Below are 21,440 nucleotides of genomic sequence, written 5' to 3'. Positions count from 1 at the left end.
CTGTAAAGCAATCTTCAAGATATATTAATTTATAAAATGGGCTGACATCCAGGAAGTATATCCCCATGCTATTGATTTGCAGCACAGGAATGTGGAAGATGATTTGGTTTTGTTTTTTTTTTTTCCCCTTTTTTGATCCTTTTGTTCAACATACTAAAAAATTAGAAGTGATAATGATTCACACAGCCACATTTCATATGTAAGCAAGGCAACAGAAACACATGAATCCAGGCCAAGAACTGGTACTTGATTTGTCTTATAGGAGTCTTGCATAACTTTAGCTAATAAAACCTTCAATAATTTTGATATTCACAGTTAAAACATCCCCCATAAATGAAAAGTTGTAACCTGAAAAAGTTCATCTGAAGTTATTCCAACTCCCTTGGATGAATATATGCTTGAATATATATGAATATATAAGACACAGTGAAGGTGATAACAGCTTCTGTCCTACCCTAAATTTTACTTCAAAGAACAAGGACCTGTCATTGCACATATCTCCACAGGTATCTTTCTCAGGCACACATAGATTAAAAAAAAAAGACATACATATAAACATACATCCAATCCTTCTATAAATTCCTTTCACAGAAATTCCTACTTCCAGATATTCATTCAAAACATTTGCTTCAGCCCATGGGAGTGGGTTGCAGCTGCACCACCTCCTTGGGGTATGAGCAAACTCAGCCTTCTCTTGATGCAGCAAAAAGACCTCACCAGCAGCCAGCCAGGCAAAGTCCTACAAGGACTCAATGAAGCTCTTGAAGAACCTCTCTTCATTCACTCAATTGCAGGACTTGACCCAATTTTAGTGCATCTGTCACCATCCCATGTGAACATCACCCTGCTCAGCTGCAAGCGCAACACAACCTTGCAATCACAGGTCATTCAGGCAAGCTACAAAGTCAAGACCTTGGTGATTTTAGATCTTACAGTACATTCTGTGTATTATTAAGTTTCAGACCTCAAATAAAACTTCATTACAAAATCTCACTGTAGGCTCAATGGGTAGCTGAGGCATGCTGTCTCCTCCTTTCTAATGCTGACTAGTTAATCAGCTGCTGAGTTATAACTCAGACAGTGAAGCTTTGATAGAGCTCCCACATCTCCTAACAAGAGCTGCTTTGCAGCTATTGCCACAGTACAGGGAACTTTCATTACTGTGACACGACACAGACACAAGACAAATTGATTTAGCTATTCAGAAATTATTTAGCCTCGGAGGTATGGGAAATGATTGCTGTGAACATACAGTACATAATAAAAGTTCAGAGTGTGTTTATAGAGCGAATAGAAATATTTCTGCTCTTCTAACAGCCTTTTGAGTAGTTCTGCAGCATCAGTTTTCAAAGCAGATCCCAAGCAGGCCCATGTCCTGTTTTATCAACTTTTAGGCAGCTCCCTGACACTGACCACAGCACCAGCAGCCCTGTGACACAGATACCCACTCCCCAGATGACAAAGTCCTCAATCATGCATGCTTTTACTCTCTCCTCAGTGATACTTTATGCCTGGGCAAAGGAGTTGAACTCTGCTCCCTTAATTATTTTCTTATCAGTATTTTTATGCCAAAACTCAAGAATGCTTCAGCTGCTGATGCAAATAACGGCTAATGCAAGGAAGAGTATCTTGATTTTTTGCCACCCCAGTCTGTTTTTGCCTAATCCATAAACTAGAAAGACAATGCATTAACAGGTTCAGATCACTTTCCCAGTACCACAGAAGTCAGGGACACAAACCATGGCCCTGCTTCAAATGATCCAGTTTCAACAAACCATTCCTTTTTTCAATGTTTCTTGTTGTTAGACCAAGTTCTGTAAGACACAATCCATTACATTAATTGATACTTTTCCTGCTGGGCTTCACAGTGTTCATGGGAGAAGTTAAAAGCACAGCAGCCAATTTCTAAACTAAGAGTTAAAGTAGTAGAAGCGAGTTTTCTACACTACTCCTTTTAATGCAGTTTGAGAGTATAAAAGCCTATTATAGAAGTGAGCACTTTAATTCACAGCATTCTAAAACAATGATCAAAATAGAAACAGGAATGGGATAGAGCTATCTTGAGGGAAAGAAAAAAAAACAGAGCTCTTGAAACTAATATTTAGACTAGAGCTCTACCTAAAATACAACAGCAATATCACAGCCTTGGAGAAAGGACCACTTGATTTCAGCTGATTAATGTGTTGCTATTTCAAAGGGCCTAATAACTACAAGTTAAAGCTCTGGAGGTTTGGGAGCCGTTTCATCTAAAAATCATTGAAGAGGGGTCCAACTGTTCCTGTCAAGAAGCATGGAGTTTGAACAACCATGAGAGTGGCCCTTTTGACAGCAGTACAAAAGATGAGAGAAGGCAGTCTCAACTGAAAGTAAAAACAAACCCTTAGAAACACGTTTCAAATCTGGTTTTTCTGCCGCTCTGGTTCCAATTTAGCATCTGACTATTAAGACCAGATTTTAGACGGGTGTCTACTAAAATATGCCCATAAAACATTTGTCACCAGCAAACCCACAGTCATGGGATAGAACAGTTTTAAGAGGCTTAGAAACCTAGCATAAGATAGGATTTTCTGCGTGATTTTTCTACACAATAATTACAATTTTTCTAACTGTAAGATTAACAGGCTCTTTTTGACCTGGCAAGCCTTTGTGGTGCAGTGAGGGATGCTGTTTTGTGTGACAGAATAACTCTTGGATAACACCAGTGATGGGAGGAGAGTGATACATTCCATCAGATGGAAGAAATAAAAGTGAAAAGAGATTAAATGCATGCGAGAAAGTTATTTTCTTGGTCAGTGTAGGCTCCAATGCTAATGAAATGCCTCATCAGCAGAGTTGTGAAAAATATTGTTTGAAACGCCAAGTTTCAAAACCCACAATTTAACTGAACTCTAAACTTCTAACAGTTTCATCAAAAGTTTCCTCGCGATTTACAAACATGTTCTGTTGTAACTTGTGAAGGCAGGAGAAAAACTTGGGCTGATACTGCTGTGAACGTCCAATTTTGTTTTGAACTAAACGACACTAAACCAGATCAGTGAATTTGATTTGAAACAGGAAGACGTGCTCCCCCTTATTTACAGGGGAGAGGAATTCTTTATTTTTAAATTATTTCTGGGCTACACACTTTCAAGTTGCCATGTACACACAAATTAACTCCATAAAAAATGAGAAATTTTTGAGAATAAATATTCAGGGACTAATTCTCTATTTTTGGGTGTTTCTAAGCTTTCAGTCCCTCTGCTCTAAACAAAATACAGGATATTAGCCAATAGCATAAGATACTGGCTCCCCAAAAGGGCACTCGAATCCCTTGGAGGCAATAAGCCTGTCAACAACAAATTATTTCTGACAGATACTTATTCCTGCCCTTAGACAGGGAGAGCACAAGAACAGAGGAGAGAATGAACACACTCACAGAGAGCAGTAGATTTGTGCATATGTGCATATATAGCTGTGCATATGGAGACATCTCTTCCAGATATGGGCAATATGGATGGAGGAACACAGCAGTGCTGAGCCTCCACTGACAAAAATCAGGTTGCCTGGTGAGGGCCCAGCCTGATTGGAGTGCAGCAATAAGGTTTGTGCTCTTGGGCTGGCTTTGCATGGAATAGTAATAGTATTAAAAAAAAAGATGTTATTAAAAAGAATGGAAATTATCTTAATACAGCCCCATCTCAAGGCACAGCAAAAAAAGGTTGAGGAAACCAAGTAGCACGTACTTCCCACTAAAGATCCTCCACTAAATATGCATTCCAGAGTCATTGTGACTGAAACTCTCCTTCCCACATCTACCTGATGCTCCCTCACCTCACAGTGTGCTCTTACTGCACTTCACAGCCACGAAACTGGAGCTCAAGGAGGGTCAGCTCTGAGCAGAGTCACTTCCTCATTGCAATGCAGTACTGGAGAACGTGGCAGGAAGAGAAATTACACTTAAATAAACCAGCACTGGCAGAAGAAACCTATTTACTTTAGATTCAATTTGTTTTTTGTGTCCCTGGCAGAAGAACGGGGAGCATCTCAACGGCAGCGTGGAACGTGCGCTGTATTGAACGGCAACGACCAAAATCAAAAATGACCTGAAGGAACAGAGGGCTTTAAATATTTATGCCACATTACAAATCATCTCTGTATTGCTCCACACACCAGCACACAACTTACTAATTTTTTTAAGGGTGTACCACAAGGCAAAAAGCTCTTTGAAGCAAGTGTGAGCACAACCGGAATCTAAAAACAAAGACACAAAAAATCCACTTAAACATCCCAAAAGCCAAACCAAAGAATCAAACTGTGCCCCAAAAAATCTCAGTCTGCCTAACGTGTGACTGCACAGAAGCAAGAGGTAGAAATAAAGGATACGTTAGCACAATTTGTTACCATGTGCGTGAACCGAATGGGTTTTTTCCTCAGGTAATGCTTTGGATAACAAACAAGCCATGGTTGTCTGCACAGGCTAAATGACACAAAGCAATGTTCTGCTGCCATATCCACATCCCAGCTCTTCTTTTCCCAACTGCATCTTGCTGAGTGAATGGCCCAGGATGAGCTCAAGGAGGAAAAGGGGGGGTCCAACTTGCTGGAAAGTACCCAACTGGTGCTTGACAATTTATATCACGTGTGAGGGTTCAACAAGAAAAAGGAGCAAAAGAATAAAGCCTGTGGAGGAGGATGGGAACTCTGGTCAGCATGGTCACAATTTTACCAAGTATTTAAAAGCTAAAGAAAAAAAAAAAAATGTTCCCCAGTCCCAAAAAAAAAAAAAAAAAAAGAGAGAGAAATGCAAAACCAACAAAAATAGTCCCAAAAACATGCAAAAAAACTCATACTGTTTAAGTCAATATGTGTTAGGGCCTTTTTTGTCATTGCCTGATTTAGACTCTTCAGGGGGATCTCATTTTCTCTGCTGCTGGTAGGAAGTAGAGACTCATTTGTGTTTTAAATGAAAGCTGTGATTCATGTGCAATCACAGGACTCTTAAGAAATAGTGCTTTAAGAAGAAGCATGTTCTGCAAAAGTCGCAGAGAAATCAGAAGAGCTGACAATATTGCAATCTGTTCTCCACCATCCTCTTGGGACACTGCCGTCGGAAACTCCATCAGGGAAGGTTGGGATGCTACACTCAAGACTGCAAACACTTACAAAATGTCCCCACTCTGAGCCTGAATTACTGTTGTCATTAACACGTTCAATGGATTTATCCCCTACTCATAACAATGCCTGGAATCAGAAAGAGATAACAACAAAACAAAAACTAAGCTAATTAAAAAGCGACGCTTTTCTTTTATTCTGATTATTTTCATTACGTTAATGAGGTTACCCAGCTGAGAAAAGTGGAACCAAGATCCGTGGATATATTTCTGTAATGAGGAGGTCAGGGAAGAGGCACTCAGTCTAAATTTATTTCACTGAACTTACCACTTGTAAAGTCTGTGTGTAAGTTAAGATTTCTATATTGCATTCCAGCTATTTGACAATTACCTGGCACATTGGTCAGTGTGGATGATAATTTCCAACACAAAGGGGTGCATGCCTGGGGGTGTCACCTCTGTCCTCTAAAATATGTGCATTTAACCCTCAAAGCCAACACCCATGAGTCCAGTGGGTGTCCCTGTCCAATTTTCTTGTGGCTCCTACTTTATCTCTAATCCCTATAAGAGGTTAAACCAAAGTCAGCTCCAACACGAGTTTTTGGTTCTATATTTATGTATGTACAACAGTTTTAGAGTAAAAGATTTCAAATCCTTTTAGGCGGCAGACACTGAAGAAATAGCTGTTTGCCAACATGCTGACTGGTCTAATTTTTCCCTCATGCTTTTATCTAACGTATTTTACATTTCCTGTGCCAAGGAAAATACAGTTAAGACCCTCAAGCAATAAAGCTTAAAATCAGAAAGAAAAGAAAAAAAAAAGTATTACAACAATTTTCTATGTTTTGGGGTAGTCCTCTGGGGATAGGCCAGGAGAATAAATCTGCATGCTATTTCTAAATGGGGTTACTATCACAGACTAAGGTGACTGGAGAAGATCCCAAAACAAAGAAGGGGTGGCATGCAAGTTAAAAAAAAAATTCTGTGGTTTTATATCATGGATAAATTAAATAGTCATTTTTAATCCTAATGTTTTGGTTTGTTTATCAGCAGGGTCATAGCTCTAGAATTATTCTCATACACAAAGTTATAATCTATTTGCAGGGAAGACAGGCACTATGCAAGTTAAAAGCCTGATCTTATAGTAAATAATTCTTCCAAAAAGCATCAGAAAAAAATATTTGGGCTATTTAAAAGAAGGCAAAAAATGTAGGCAAATTTTATTTATTCTGGATAAGGTGAACACCTTAAAAAGGTCATGAAAAAGAATTATCATTAGCTGAGCTGATAAATGTCCACTTATTTGGAGATGTATTTGTTAACATTTTGAGAAACATTAGCAGCAAGGGACAGATGGTGACGTAATTGCTCAGCAGTGGAAGGAGTGGTGGTAGAAGTGCTCTTAAATTTGGGCTCTCAACTGGGTTCCAATTGGTAACAAATGGGAGTCTTAAATGATATGTTTAAACTACTTTAATGACTCTCCCTTCACGTTCATAATGTAAATTAGAGCTGAATGGGTAAAGGAAAAAGGGCTCTCTAATAAAGCAAACATGTTAAATTAGACTGTGTTCAGTGAGAATCACACATAAGGTTACTTCCCTGGCATCTCTGGTACAAGGGAAAAAAGAAAAAAATCAAAACCCAGGTTTGTAGAACCTGGCAGTAAACCCAGTCAAATGAGGAATAGATGATTAAAGCGCCATTGGTGCAAAATTGCCTGGTATCCGCTTTTCCAAAACCTCCAACCCAAAAAAAAACATTTCCAGAAACAGAGCAAAGGAACAAAACAATAATTTTTAAAAATCCCAGACCAGTAAACCAAGACCACAAACCCAGAAATCTAAAAACACTTCTCAAGTACATACATTACATCCTTTCAGGCAAAGAATTCCAGATTATTTATCCTCTGTCCTTAAGCTGTACCTGGGATTCTCCAACATAACCCCATGCCAGAGCCCAGAAAGTCTCTTTATCTGCCTGGGATAGATTTCCCACAGTGAAGAGGAGAAATGCAGTTCACAATTGAATCCCAGCCCTCCCCACACCTGACACACACCCAGGACACCAGGAAGAGTGTGATTACACAACACTTAAACAATTCCAGCAGGTTCATAATCTGCAGTGTGACAAAATTGCTGCATTACGGAACAAATGCATGGAGCTGACTGAGGCTCACTGTAATTATACCCTGGATATGTTACCATTGTAAGCTAACAGCAGTGACACACAAAAACACCCCCTGTATATTGACAGCATGACTATGTAATAGAGATTTTCCACCAGCAGACCTGTAGCATCTTCCTTTCCGAAACACAGAATAATCTTGAAAAAAAAAAAAAAAATTGCAAGACTCACGCAATTTCAGGCAGCTGTTCAGGTAAAACTAAAGCCAGAAGATTGTTTATTTTAATAAAGCTATTATAGGTGCAACTCCAAATTAGGAATGGCAGGAGACTGGGGGATGCCTAAACCATCACCACCTGTTTGCCCTGAAAATCAATTAAAGTCACACTATCACAGCAATCCCTTCCTAGCTAATAAAAGTTATACAGCCTCAACATGCAGCTTTAGGTGCTTTGAGGGAATGTGCCTGAAATCTAAATCCTGAGTCTCACATTACTTCAACACTAAACACAACTCTGAACCACTGTAAAACTTACTTTTTTGGGGTTAGAGAAGGTGTTAGGAGAAAAGAGATCCCGAAATGCTGTTTTGATGCAGTGGATTGAACTAATAATCGGTAAATTCTAACGATTCAGCCAAGAACAGTATATAGAGTTTGAAGTAGGAGAAAACTGAAGTCCTTTATGACACATGCCTGTTCAACATATTCTGTGCTGCAGAACAGATCCAACTTTACAAGTTGAAAGCAAGGGCAGTAGAGACATCCCAAGTGTTTTAGTAATTAAACGAATATGCATAATGAACCATATGCCCAAAGGGCCTGTTCTTCATGTGGGCCAGATTTTTGTTTGAATTTTTAATTTTTATATACAGATGAAACATTTCATGTAATATAGCAACAGTGCAAAGGAACATGCTATGCAGGAAGGGAAGGAGGAACTACCCATCTGAGAACGATCAGAATACACTTGATGAATTCTGCTCCTCAATTTCCGATTCAGAGCCAAGAGGGCTTTAAAAAAAAAAAAAAAGGAAAGAAAGAAAAAATCTTTTTCTCCTTTGAACAGCTGTATTACTCATCTGCTCAGAGTCTAGAAAAGAGGCATTGAATATATGTATATTTATATAGGTCATATTTATACATTTATGTGTGAAATGGATTCGATGCACCAACACATTTAGATGCTGCAAGACTAGCAAAACACAGACACTATCAAATTGAAATGCTTCTGATCCACCATAAAAGAAAAAATAACTACAGGATGGCTCTCTGGTCGGCAGGACCTGTCACATTGTGTGAGCTGCAGTGAAACAGGACACACTCACATCTGTCTGTGAAACAGGAACGGGCATTTTGAAAAAGATGGGTCAAATTCCACTCTTGTTACAGTAATGCTACCCTACTGTGAACGTGAGGATACCACGGCCTTGTTGCAGAAATATTAAATCTCCCAAGTTCTCCTGGGGTGGAGCCATGCTTCTCCTTTGTCAGTAACATTTACCTTTTCTTTCCATCCCTTGGCCTTAAAGTACTTTCCAAGCAAAAGCAGCATCCTTTGCAAATGAAAGCTATTTCAAATATCTAGACTGGTTCTAGATATAGTTCAAATATCTCTATTTCAAATATTTATATTTCAAATAATAAACTGGTTCTGATCCACTGGGCAAATTTCTCTTTTGCTTCAAAAAACCAGTGACACTGCTTTTTTACCACACCTACAGGTACTTCTCAGTATGGACATTCTGGTTCAGAAGCAGAAAAACTTTCCTGCCTTGAGCTTTGCCAGCTTTCTGAGTGCATTTTTGTTTCAGTTTTATGGACCAAGAGAACTCCAATGCTAACCAGACTTACTGAGGGAGAGGAAAATTTTGGGAGTAAATAGCAGAGGGTCTCACAGCAGCTGAGGTGTGGCACTGCCCTGGGATAAACAAGTTGTGGCTGTGAGTGCCTGACTCGGTCCCACAGAGATGTACTGGGGAAGCACCAGCCCAGCAAGAAGGGATGGAGACCATAACATGAGCATTTCCCAGCTAAAAGGGTGACTTTTCACCAAATTCAGCAGTTAAACTTTTAATGGGACTTCAGGAACTCCTATAATCAAAAGTAAGTGGCATGGCAATGTAGGAGCAACCCTGGTCTCAGGACTTATTTAAAAGCTGAAATAGTTGTAAATAGCAGCATTCACTGCTCTCAGTCCTAATGTGGGGTCTGTGCTTTTGCCACTGCTGGGTTTTTGCATGATCTAGTGGTCTCCCTGGAAAGACAGATAAACTTCAACAGCTGTCAGAAGACAAAAATTGACAAGGAGCATCACCTTCCCTGACTGTTTAAATCCTTTAAGGAAGTGTTGCAGCAATTAGAGAGGGAGTTTAATCTTTGCAGAGTGCATTAACACTCTCCGACCTCCCAGACAATAGATCAGACCTCAGACACATAATGCTTCCCTAAGGCTTTTTAACCAGAGCATTTGATCTCATCCCACTCTGTGTCTTACCATAGGTATCCATGAGTGAGAGGATTCATTGGGCACTAAAGGACCACTGGCTCTGCCAGTATTCATATAACTTTAAAAAAAAAAAAGCAGGAATTGCTTTCATAGCAATGCATGCTGCTGCAGAAGTACTACTTCCCAGAAGAAGGAGGAAAAAAAAAAAGAAAGAAAAAGAAACAAAACAAGATTAAAGCCATCCAGAGTAGCTCTGCAAAATGTCTTCATTTTTATTAATCTCGTATTTCCTTTCTACTGCCACTGTTTATTTCCCAGCTTTGGAATATAAATCTATTTTTTGGGAAAAAAAAAGAAAAAAGCTTAGATTATTCTTTTATTCATAGAAACAGTTATCTGATAATAATTTCAAAATACTTCATTTCTTAACCCCTGCAGAGGGACTTAAGGGAAAGGGAATTAGGAAGACAGGTCTAGTTTATTAAGGAAATTGAAATATATCATTGCAACTAATTTTCCCAAATGTGTACATCGAAGTATCTGGGGAAGTTTTCTTAACTGCTAGAACAAGTCATCATCTCATTCCTGATGGGCATGTTCAGTTAAAAAAAAAAGCTAATATCACTGTATCAATTATGCATTTCCCATTTAATATTCTAAACATTTTAAGAAAATTTGCTTAGTGCAAAATTTTTAATGGAATTAGACTGTCTTGCCATCATGTTCTGACAGAAGCCACATCTCCTATGGCCAATACATAATGGGAGGGTAAAATCAGCTCACTGGATTCCCACCCACTGCTAAAAAATGGGTGCTGCAATCTCCCTAAGCACTGGGGGCTCTCCCCCCCATGCAATGCATTGAGGTACCCTTATGGCTAAAAATATTTAGATGAGGCTATTAATGTTTTTCATTAGCAGCAGGATTTTGTTTTACTTTTCTAGACCTACAAAAAGTGCTTTTTTGTGGAGTACCTGCATTATAAAAAGGTTTGGCTGCTGTTGAAATGGGTATCTCAAATTTGCCAAGCCAAGTGCATCACAAATGACAAAAAGGTCACATATACCCAGTATATTTAAAAACAAGCAAGCCTTCAAAGTCAAAGTGTAATGCAGTTATTTCTAATCTGAACAAACAATAGAATGCATCTAATGAAAGCTGACAATTGGCTTTGATACAGAGATGTGCTGCTCTTCTCTTCCATTAAAAGATGAAAGCTGAAGGGAAGTACAGAAGACAGCGACTTCTCCCAAAACAAAAGTAGAAAGTTCTGAACCTGAGCTAGCAAAGTAGTTAAAGGCTGTTTTAGTGAAGCCTTTTGCTCACCTTTGGCACTCATCTCTCAGTAAACATGCTGACTTTATACACGGGTAATGCTAAAGGTAAAATAAATCAGCATATTAGACTGGTACAAAACACTACATGTTTTACATATTTATTAACACTTCTCAAAATCACAGCACTACCTTTAAAAAAGAAAAAAGAAAACACACAGAAAAAAACACCAAAAGAAACCAGCTAAGCTTGACTACAATTAAGAATAACAGATTTAATTATCATGGAGTTGTGGGGGAAGAGATCAAAACTCTATTGATGTTATTGGTAGCAGTGCAAACCTTTACTGGGGAAGCAGTCAAATTTATACATAATTAATAGTAAAGATTTTTTTTTTAAATCAGATTTCTGGGATTTTGCAGTCATCCCACTACTCCACATTTATTTCCAACTGAATAATTAAAAAAAAGTAAGGGACACACCCTGATTTAAGGTATTTTTACTATTACTGCTATCCTGAAACAACCCAAGAACTTTCTGGTTACTTAAGAATTACCTCTACGTTAAAGCACATCTTAGTTGCTAATAAAGTATAGTTAAATGAGACCAGGCTTTTTAAAAAAGTGTATTTGCTCTGCAGCTTCTCTACTAATCTCTTTTTATTTCAGAACTTGTAAAGGATCCAACTATTTCTTATTTAAAAGAAAAAAAAGGAAAAAAAAAAAGCCTGACAAGCAAACGCCTTAAGAGAAATCCCTCAAGGTGTATCTGTCTCCCTCATAAAACCAAATGTTGCATTACCTTCAAATAGGAAATTTCTTCCAGTTGTCACGATTTCTGCAACTAGTGTTACATTAGCACTGAGAGAAAGGGTGAATTAAATTAAAAATAAAATAGTTCAAGCAAGAGAAAGAAAACCTGCCAGAAAAATCTGACAAAAGCCTGAATGCCAGAGCTGGCTCATTCCTGAGGGTCCATCGCCATCTACAGGCTTTTCCTCCTCTCAGAAAACCTGATCATTCTATTCACACAGGATTTTTGCCCAAAACGAGGATGTAGATTTTTAACTGATATTAAAGAACACGTTTGCTGAAGCTAATGGAGTTACAGTGATTTAATCCACCTACAGATGTGCCTCTACTCATTGCCCCATTTTGGAAGAATAAAAACTTCCTCTATGCTTCAGGGGAATGCAGTGTTGCTCTAAGACTACATTTGCATTAAAAAAAAAAAAAAGAAAGAAAAAAAACCTACCTTTTTAAAATTAAAAGAAAAAAAAGCCCACACTGATAGGGGTGTTCCACAAATGACATGGGGGATAATAGTCAATGTCTACAATTTTCCTGCAAAACTGAGTGCTTTAAAGTACTTTCTAAGAGGTGTCAGGTCAAAGTAATGTGAATAATGAAACAAACCCAAGCAGATGCTGACTGAAAGAAAATCAATACACCTGTGGCTCTGGTGGGGAAAAAAGGAGCACACTAAGTATAAGAATTTTTAATTTTAATGCAATTTTTTCTTCCTTATATATACCTTTTTTATCCTACATGGGTTTCCTGCATTTTTTGTTTGTTTGTTTGGGCTGAGCCGTATGTTTTTCCCATACAGCTTGCAGAGTCTAAATCCATGCCAACTTTGGGAATTTTACAAATAAGCTTCTCAAATTCTGGTATTTCCAATAGTGGTGGGTAAGTAGCTTCTGTCTCACACTCCTGTTTAATGAGTCTCACGCAGATGCAACATTCATTCAACTCAGAATACTAATTTCATCTTTGTTTATGCAATTTCTAGTCTATGAATAAAGTGAACTTTCAGAAAAAGCACCAGGCAAATTGGGAAAATGAAAATTACTGAATCCTGACATGGAAAACCATCTCTTTAGGATCAGATAAGATAGCAAACTATTGCAGATAAATTTCTCTTGGTTTTCAACTTGCCACTCAATTCAGAAGAATTACAAGTCAGAATCTTGTGATAAGAATCAAAAATTCAGAAGATGCCCATGAGTTTTAATCTCAAGTTCCTCTAAAGAATTTAAGACTGCAAAAAGAAATACAGCACAAGAGAAAAAACAGCTTTCAGGCAGTGGGCATGTCAGCCTTGTCCAGATTTTTTTGTGGCAAACTCCTAAAATCAGAATAGAGGTTTGTAAGGTAACCATGAAAATCATGAGCTAAATTCACCTTTGACATAATCCAAGTTTTGCAATTTTGTTAGCAGTAATGTAACCAGTGCTGCCTTGCTGGAGAGAGAATTTCACCTTTTCTAAAACAGTTAAATAATAGCCAAAGGTAAAGAAATAAATAAATAATTAAATGCTAATGTGTGATTACTCTCACAGTTGGGAAAACACATAATATCTGCTAGTGAGGCGTTAGATACAGGAGTTCAGCAGTGTTAAATATACAAATAAACCCAGCAACAGGCAAGAGTATTATTTTACTGTGCTGAGCAAAGCAAAATAAATACAAGGCATGCAAAAATAAACAGGAAAAGTACAAAATAGCACAAGATCAACAACAATCTTTTGCAAAACTTCAGGACTTGGAAAGACACAAGATGTTATATATAAAAGAAAGTAAAAAATAAAATTTAAAAAAAAAATTAAAAGGCTCCACAAGTCAAACGGTGGAAGTACAACACAATATAGCAAACTCCAGCCAGACCACAAAGAGGGTTTGCTCTTCATAAACATCAGATCAGGCAGCTAAAATTATTACCAAAGCTCTCTTGTAACTGTCACCTGTGGTGGGTATAATTACAGGCTACTGCTGCAAGCACGCCCACGTCATATGGCAATAAAAGGACCTACAGCTTGCCAAGACCAGGCAGACAATGGAGAACACACACCACCTGACGAGAGCCCAAAAAGATCAGCCAGGGAGACTAATAAAAATGACAGCTTCGAAACAAATGACAAAGCTTCAACAACCAAAAAAAAAAAAAAAAAAGGCGATATCAAATTAGCTGGAAATGCAAGCACTGAGCAGAGTTTCCCAACAGGTTGCAACTTGAGCACAAAGGGAGGAAGAAGAATTTGTGGATGCCTTTAGTTCAGGTTTTAGCTAGAAAGAGCCCTTTTTCATTTGCCTTTTTATTTTTTTTTAATTAGATAAAACGTTCCCACATTTGATGTTGGCTTTGTGGGCTGTCATTAAATAGCCAAAGAGATGAAAACTACATGACAATCTGGTTTGGGAGACTGACAGACACACGTATCTATTCAGCTGTCTTAGCACCAACACCTTCTAGGGATAAATCCACATTCTATAACAAAGCTGAATTTCTTTCTCCTTGCCTTAATTCTCGACTGGATGCCTGCATACACATTCCTGCTGACCAGCTGCACAGAGGCTTATCCTGCATCAGGACTGTTCTTTTACCCAAATACTTGGACCACAGAGTTGAACACACACAGCCAAGGTATTAAAAGGCTTTATCATCAATTAAACCCAACAAAATGCAATTAAAGAGTGAGAGGCAGTGATTTCGGTCTCTCTCATTACCAGGGCTGAGGGAATCATTTCCGTGTGATGCATTCAAGTTTTGAGTACATGACACAGAAAGCCTCAAAAATATCAGCACAGCGTAATTTAAGAGGAAAATCCCCAGCCCCAAAATCAAGGGAATTCCTATATAGGTAAATGTCTTGTTAAGCACACACAGAGGAAATGACTCCTCAGATGCAAAACATAGTTTTGCTTTTATTTTTATTTTGGAACATTCCACTGGTAAGAAGCAAATCCCCAAAACTCCTGAGCTGGAAACATAAGGCCATCCATCTTTTTCAGAGTTAAAAGGGATATTTGTACTGGTCTCTGCTCAGCTCCATCTCACCCTGACTCCAAAGCTTCAAACTCTGCTTTTTAAATCTTGTTTATTGTGTTGTCAAAGCTCAAAGTGGTTATTTCCCTATTAACTTTGTCCTTGTTTGTTCTTGCATTTTTGAAAGAGCTGGAAATAACATGTGTTTACTTTGCTGTGTGTCTCTCAGCATCGTCAACATCACTGTTGCCATTCCAGGAATTTTAACTGCTGCAGCAAAGCAAAGTCTGGGATCTCAAGCTTAAATTGTATTTCCCCTCAACCACAGAAGAATAATAGTGGAAACGTAAAAATTGCAGGGGGAAAGGGTGAAACCATCCCCTTTAATTGTCTGGAGAAGCCTGTTTCTCATCTGAGCAGCCACTTGTGTCAGGTAACGTGCTCCTGACAGCTTTGCTCCAGAACTGGTGCCTTTGCACAGGCACTGCCACGAGCAGCCAGGGGGAAGCAGGATATAAACGTTTCCTCCTTCATTAGGAAAATACTTCTATTGGGATGTAACAGCCTGAAATAAAAACACACCTCTCCACTCCAGCCTTTTCACCGGAGTTCGAGACAACGATTTTAAAGATGTGCCTTTGCCAGGGATTTGCAGAGGGGAAAAGGGGAAGAAATGTTGGGGGCTCTGAAGAATTACTTACTAGGTGTAATTCCTGAAACCTGCCTCTTGCTGCTCCTTCAGCACCAGCTCTAGCCTGAACATGAAGGAATTTCTGTAGCAGGGATATTTTACAGCTCCCCTATTTAAATAGAAACTGCCTTCCTTACTTTGCCGACGGCTTCTTTAAAACTGCAGCAAAACACAAGCTGCAAATGGGCTGAGAACAGCCCTTAGCAAAAGCTCTACAGTAAAGCGGATGTAAAGAGCATCTCTTTTGCATTAATACTTTTTTCCTTCTTCTTTTTTTAAAGTTTTTTTCTTCTTCCAAGTTCCCTATTCAGTGTTTGAAGAATACTCATTCTTCTCTCTTTAGGATTACATCTATTCATTTTATTTAGTTTTTTAATGTGGAGACATTTTAATCTACCATTACTTTAATGCTGTTCCCGAACAGTTTGGGAACAATGATTTATATTTCATCTTCAGCTGTGAGGATTAAAAAACGGGGGGGGGGGGGGGGGGGGGGTGGACAGGGGGAGAAAAAAGACTATACCCTTTCATCAGTTACACTGCCAGTCATGGCAGGGTGGTTTGTGTTTTGTATCAGGGAACTGCTTGTTCAAAATTAGCAGACAATCCATAGGGAAAATAAGAAATATTTAATAAGAATAAGAAATAAGAAAGCTCATGTGAGCACATCTTGCTTCCCCACCCTATAGAAGAATGAGTTATTACCACCTACTAGTAAATACTCAGTCAAATTAAACCTCTCTCCTCTGCTTGGCTGGCCAGAGGTGCAAGAGAGGTTCAGTGACTCAGTCTCTATCTTATTGCATAGCTGCTACTGGTCTCTCTTCTCCATAGATTTCACATGCTCCCTGTGAAACTTTCATCCCAAGAATTTCCTCTTATTGATCTATAACTCCCCTCCCATCAAGGGAAAAATACAATAAAGTAAATCACTGTGTTGCAAAACAATGCAGGAGTTAAATTGGATGTTTTACCCGTATATTGTTGTCATGTCCAGGGTTGAATTATGCTCAGTACAAACTGGGCTGGAACATTTTGTGCTTTGCTCAGGAAAGCCAAACCATAACATGCAGGACACACTCGTCCACATACAGAATGAGAGATTTACCCCAAGTAAACTCCAGAAGGCTCAGATTTTGAGTTAACAAATACCATTCCTGAGGGGATTAAGAACATTTCCCTCTTACTGATAGGCAATTAGCAATTTTAGAGGACACTGTCAACAAGCCAATGGCCTTTTGCCCGTAGTTCATCACTATAAATATAGCCCAGCTCAACAGGGATCAAAAATTGTTCATGTCTAATAAGATGATTGGTATCTTCTCTCTGAGATGAGTTTAGCTGGGCTCAGATCCAGCTCCTGTATCAGGAGCTGAAGTGGCAGAGTGCTCCATCACACACTCAGCAGAGATGCCCAGAAGTTCACAGGCTGCAGGCTCTGTCCTCTCTCTCTGCTACTGCCCCAGGTCAGACCTGAAGCAAACTGGCAGAGCAGTGCACATCCCTGCAGCCTCACCCAGCCAGCCCTGGGGCCCCTCAGCCTTCCAAGCTCCCACAGCCCAACAAGGCAGTGCCCAAAACCAGGCATCCTCGAGCTCCCTCTGGGATTAAAGAGCTTTGGAGATCTCAATGGAGAAGAGTGACAAAATCCCACCTCTGCAGCAAGGAGCACAAAAGTTTATATTTGGGCTGTGCTGCTGGCATCCACAACCCCAAGGGCTTCCTCAATCTTCCATCAGCCAGCTTCCTGGGAAGCCCAAAGCACTCCAAAATGACCCCATGCCTGTCATTTTCCCAGCTGCCCACATTAAATAGCTGCAGGGAGTTTGACCAGAAGCCCCACATTTCCAACACATTATGCTGCATCACCACACACTCCTCCCCTTCCTCCCAGTACGAAGCCACCATAAAATAATTAGTAGACACAGTGCAATGTCACTGCAAAATAAATAAATACTGCCTGTGCCTGCTGCATTCCTTGTCTGGCTGGCCCCTGCTGCCAGCAAGGGATGAGCTGGAAAAATCACTCCCACCTGTCCCCACCCTGGCAGCAGCCTGGATCAGCAAGAAGCCTGAACTTGATAGAGTGGGAAATGCTGCCAGTGAAAATGAAGTATTCTGGCATGGGTGAGTGTGCAGGGACCCTGAAGGAATCCAGCAGCAGCACTGCCAGCCACACCAGAGGTGCTCTGGTGGCTGGTTTCCCATCGTTTGCCTCATCCTGTCAACGTCTCTTGCAACTATCATACAAACTGTAAAAAAATATATATATGATAGTAAAAATTCCAGTCAATATATCCTTTTAATTTGCACCAGCTTATCTTTTTTAATGCAATTACTGTAATTTCATTAAATGGCATAATTACCATTAATGCAGAGAAAACTGTCAATAGAAGGTGTAATTATGTTGTATAAAATCACAAGCACAATGTGCAATGATGCATAATTCCTCATGAAAATCATTGTGACTAAAATTAACTTTTAAATATTTTAAAAATACATATAATACAGTAAGAATGATTTGGTTATTACAGACCTCACTCCCACAACCAGCAAAGGGGGAGCAGAGCAGGCAGGGAGTGTTTGCATACAGAAGGAAGGTTCAAAAATTTTGTTTAAATGTGCAACAAGAAGGTAAGAAGACAAGTTTTTGTATGCATGAGTGGGAAAAACAAACAGGTTATAATCAGACATAAAAGCTGAGTTGTGAGCAGAACATTCCCCCAGGCACATTGCAGGACACAACTCCAGCTTTTGGACACCAGTAATGCTGTGTGGAAGTGATGTCTCAATGGAGGAAAGTGTGACAAGGAACGAGTGAAGAGAACCAGGCTAAAACTACAACATCAAGACTGCAAAATGGTAGAAAATTGTCCAAGGTAGGATATGGAGCGTGTCAGGCACGAGAAGGACCATACAGGGATGTACTGGACTATGTGTCCAGGTATCTTCAAAATAAAGACCTTTTTGTGATGTATGTTTCAATCAAAACACAACATACTGGGTTGAACACAGAGATAACTGTGCCAGGATTAAACAGAAAGGGATGTTTGAAGGTCTTTTTGGTCTTAAAAATCTACAAATCCCCCCAAACCCTGAACTGATGAAGAAGAATACATAAAGTGCTTAAAGGTATCTCTTGGTATATGAACACTGTCAACTCTACAGGCAACATTCTTCACATGGGGGAATATTCCTGATATTCCCAGGCAGACACAACCATGTGTGATCACACCAGATCAGTGAAGAGAGGTAAACCATGAAGAAGCCAGAAATCCTGTGTGACCCTTTCCTCTGACCCAGGATGTTTTCTCTAGTTGTGTAACACCATTTCCACTAAACCCTTTATGCACAGGGCAAACATCACCAGAAGTGAAAATTTGCTCTTCATCTCACCTCCCTTTCAACCCTCTTTCCTAAACCTCTAAACTTGACAAAAGCCTGATTTTACATGTGCTTCAGCAGAGCCCAGTGTCCTCTGTGCCTATACAATTAACTCAGATGAAAAATCATCAGATTAAAAGCACAGAACACTGATGAAAAATGTGATTACATTTTTAAAGCACAAAAAAATTCATCTACTCTACTCACATGTTCTTGGGACTGTCTCCTCTCACCATTACATCCTAAAAAAGAAATTTAGCCTGGGATGATGAATCTTATAAATGAGGAAACGGAGTGAGAGCATTTTTCTCATTCACTCGTGTCCTGCCTGTGCTGTTCTCTGTTTCCTCCCTCTTTACCTGTCCCTCTTTTTCTCTTACACCCCCAAAAGCAGCTGGTGTCCTTGTCACACACACGAGCTGTCGCACTAAGGGGAGAGAACACTGAAACAGGAAGGTGAAAGATTCCATGTCCTTGGCTATTGCTGTCCTCTGACAACCTCACAAACATTTTATCTGTCTGGCAGTGGGTTTTGTCTGACTGTTGAAAAAAACAAGGCTCTCATGATTACACTGCCTGCTTGTCTCCCTCCTCCTCCCTCACTTCATTCCCCCTTGGAAGAAGGGGCATGGGTTACCTGTAGAGGGAAACCAAGGGAAATACCAGATCAAAATGGTAATTGCCAGGGGCCTGAGGGACATCATCTGTAAGGCAAAATGATTTTTAAAAAACACATTTTCTAGTTTGAGGGCCTAACTGGCATCGAACCCAATAAAGGGTTTCATGAACACAGCTGAAAAATGGGTAAAGAAGCTTGGTGCATCCTCCTCACCTCTTTTAATCAGCACATGAGGAGTGGATTTTCCACACAGACTGGGCAGGGAGGGATGCTGCACCTACCATGCTGTGTGCGTATTTTCAATACTACGAACACTCGCTGGAAATAGTGAGAGAGAGATATATATAATTAGCATTTCATTTTTAGAGCCAGAGCTGAATTATCTCCATGTGAGAAAAATCAGATAGACTTAAATTTTGGGTTGTAGAAGAAGGCTGTGGTAATTATTCTTAGAGTTGAGTATTTTTATTCCTTTCCCATTACCCACTTCCTTTCAGGAAACCAGGAGTTTTATGGTATCCAGTAAAGATGCTATCAACCTGTAACTGGCAACCTGCTCATACTCCTTTTCACTGGGAATAAATTCCTTTTTCTATAGACCCATTTTCCCACCTTCTTACTTTTCTGCCTCTCCACCTCTTCCAGACTTTTCCTAGGTTTGGAAAACGGAACTTGACAGCTGTAACTTCACAAGCACTTTGGTGAAAAAGAGCAATCCTTTTAAATATGTGCTTGGATTCCTGCTGTACAATGATGGCAGCACATGGACACTGGGATTTTACCCTCTCTTTCCAGCCCCAGCATGAAGGGCCATCTGATTCCCATGAAGGGCCATCTGTGACACAATCACAGAACCCTTTTGCACGGCCAGTCTTACTTCGTGAGGTACCAACCACTCTGCTCTCCAGCCATTAACTATATATAATATATATAATATAATATCTTCTGAATGTACTTCAAGAAACAGGAAGACAAAAAATTAGAGAGAAAAGACCCTCTTCATCCTACCCATTCATCTGTGTGAGCCATCCCTCTAACCTACAGGGTGAAGACAGCTCCTCTGTCCTTGCTCTGAAGCTTCTTTCAATCAGGATTGGTCTACTTTACCCATCTGTGGCAAATACACTGAAGTGTTTTCCTTAAAAAATCCTTTAAGCATGTTACAATTCACAGACAGTAAATGCAGGAGAAAATCTTAGTGATGTGGGTGTTGTATTGCTTAATAAACACTCAACTCAAAAACTTTCTTTCTGCATGCTGCACCACCACAAAACGATTTTTGCAACCTTTAATGGCATGCCAAACATTTCAAGCATGAAGAAAATGTAACACCGCAGAATAAAGAGCAGGCAAAATCTTTTTGTGCTTGAGTGGATTATGAGAAAACTGCAAATGGGGTGTTTACTACCAAGAGGAAAAAGGAGAGAGATGGAAAGTGGGATAGGCAGGTGGAGAAGTTGGCTTTTGGTTTGCAGAGTGCAGTGACCAGCCTTCTCCTTTTTTTTTTTTCTTTCAAACAATGTATTATTACAGTCAGGAGAATAAATTTGCAACAGGCAATGCCAACACAGGCAGAGCAGGAATTGATAACCTGCAGTGAAGTGATGCCTCACTGCAATGGAAGATGGAAGGCACAAAACCCATCAGCTCACTGCACCACTGAGATCAAAAGCAACTCCCAACATCACCTTCTTGGCCGCCACCTCCTGCCTTTCCTATCCCCCAGCTGCCATGTTTCAAATTAAAAATAATTCAAAATTCCAGAGTCGCCACACATTTACAGCCTGCGCGTGGCGGCAACACCCACCATGGACATGGGCATCCCCAGAGCTCAGTGCAGGAGGTGAATACCTCTGCTCCAAGCCAGGAAAGGCTGCTCCTGAAGGTCTCATTCCCATCCCCACCAGGCCCAGTGTGGCCCAAGCTGCCCTGCAGCCACAAAACAGCAACAACAGCCAACGAGAAAGGGCTTCGCGCTGGTGGGGAGGAAGGCACAGGAACACTGATGGGGAGGAAGGCACGGGAACACTCCAGATCTTAGA

The 21,440-nt window shown here is 39.8% G+C and overlaps 1 protein-coding gene across 2 annotated transcripts in view; it reads right to left on the bottom strand.

The window, feature by feature from the left end:
- Window positions 1-21,440, bottom strand: part of MCTP2 (multiple C2 and transmembrane domain containing 2) — a 98,941-nt gene that overhangs the window by 22,008 nt on the left and 55,493 nt on the right. The gene's annotated exons all lie outside the window — the stretch shown is intronic.

The sequence above is a fragment of the Vidua macroura genome, chromosome 12, assembly GCF_024509145.1.
Source record: "Vidua macroura isolate BioBank_ID:100142 chromosome 12, ASM2450914v1, whole genome shotgun sequence".
In the NCBI taxonomy this organism is placed as follows: domain Eukaryota; kingdom Metazoa; phylum Chordata; class Aves; order Passeriformes; family Viduidae; genus Vidua; species Vidua macroura.
This window is presented reverse-complemented; position numbering and strand designations above follow the sequence as displayed.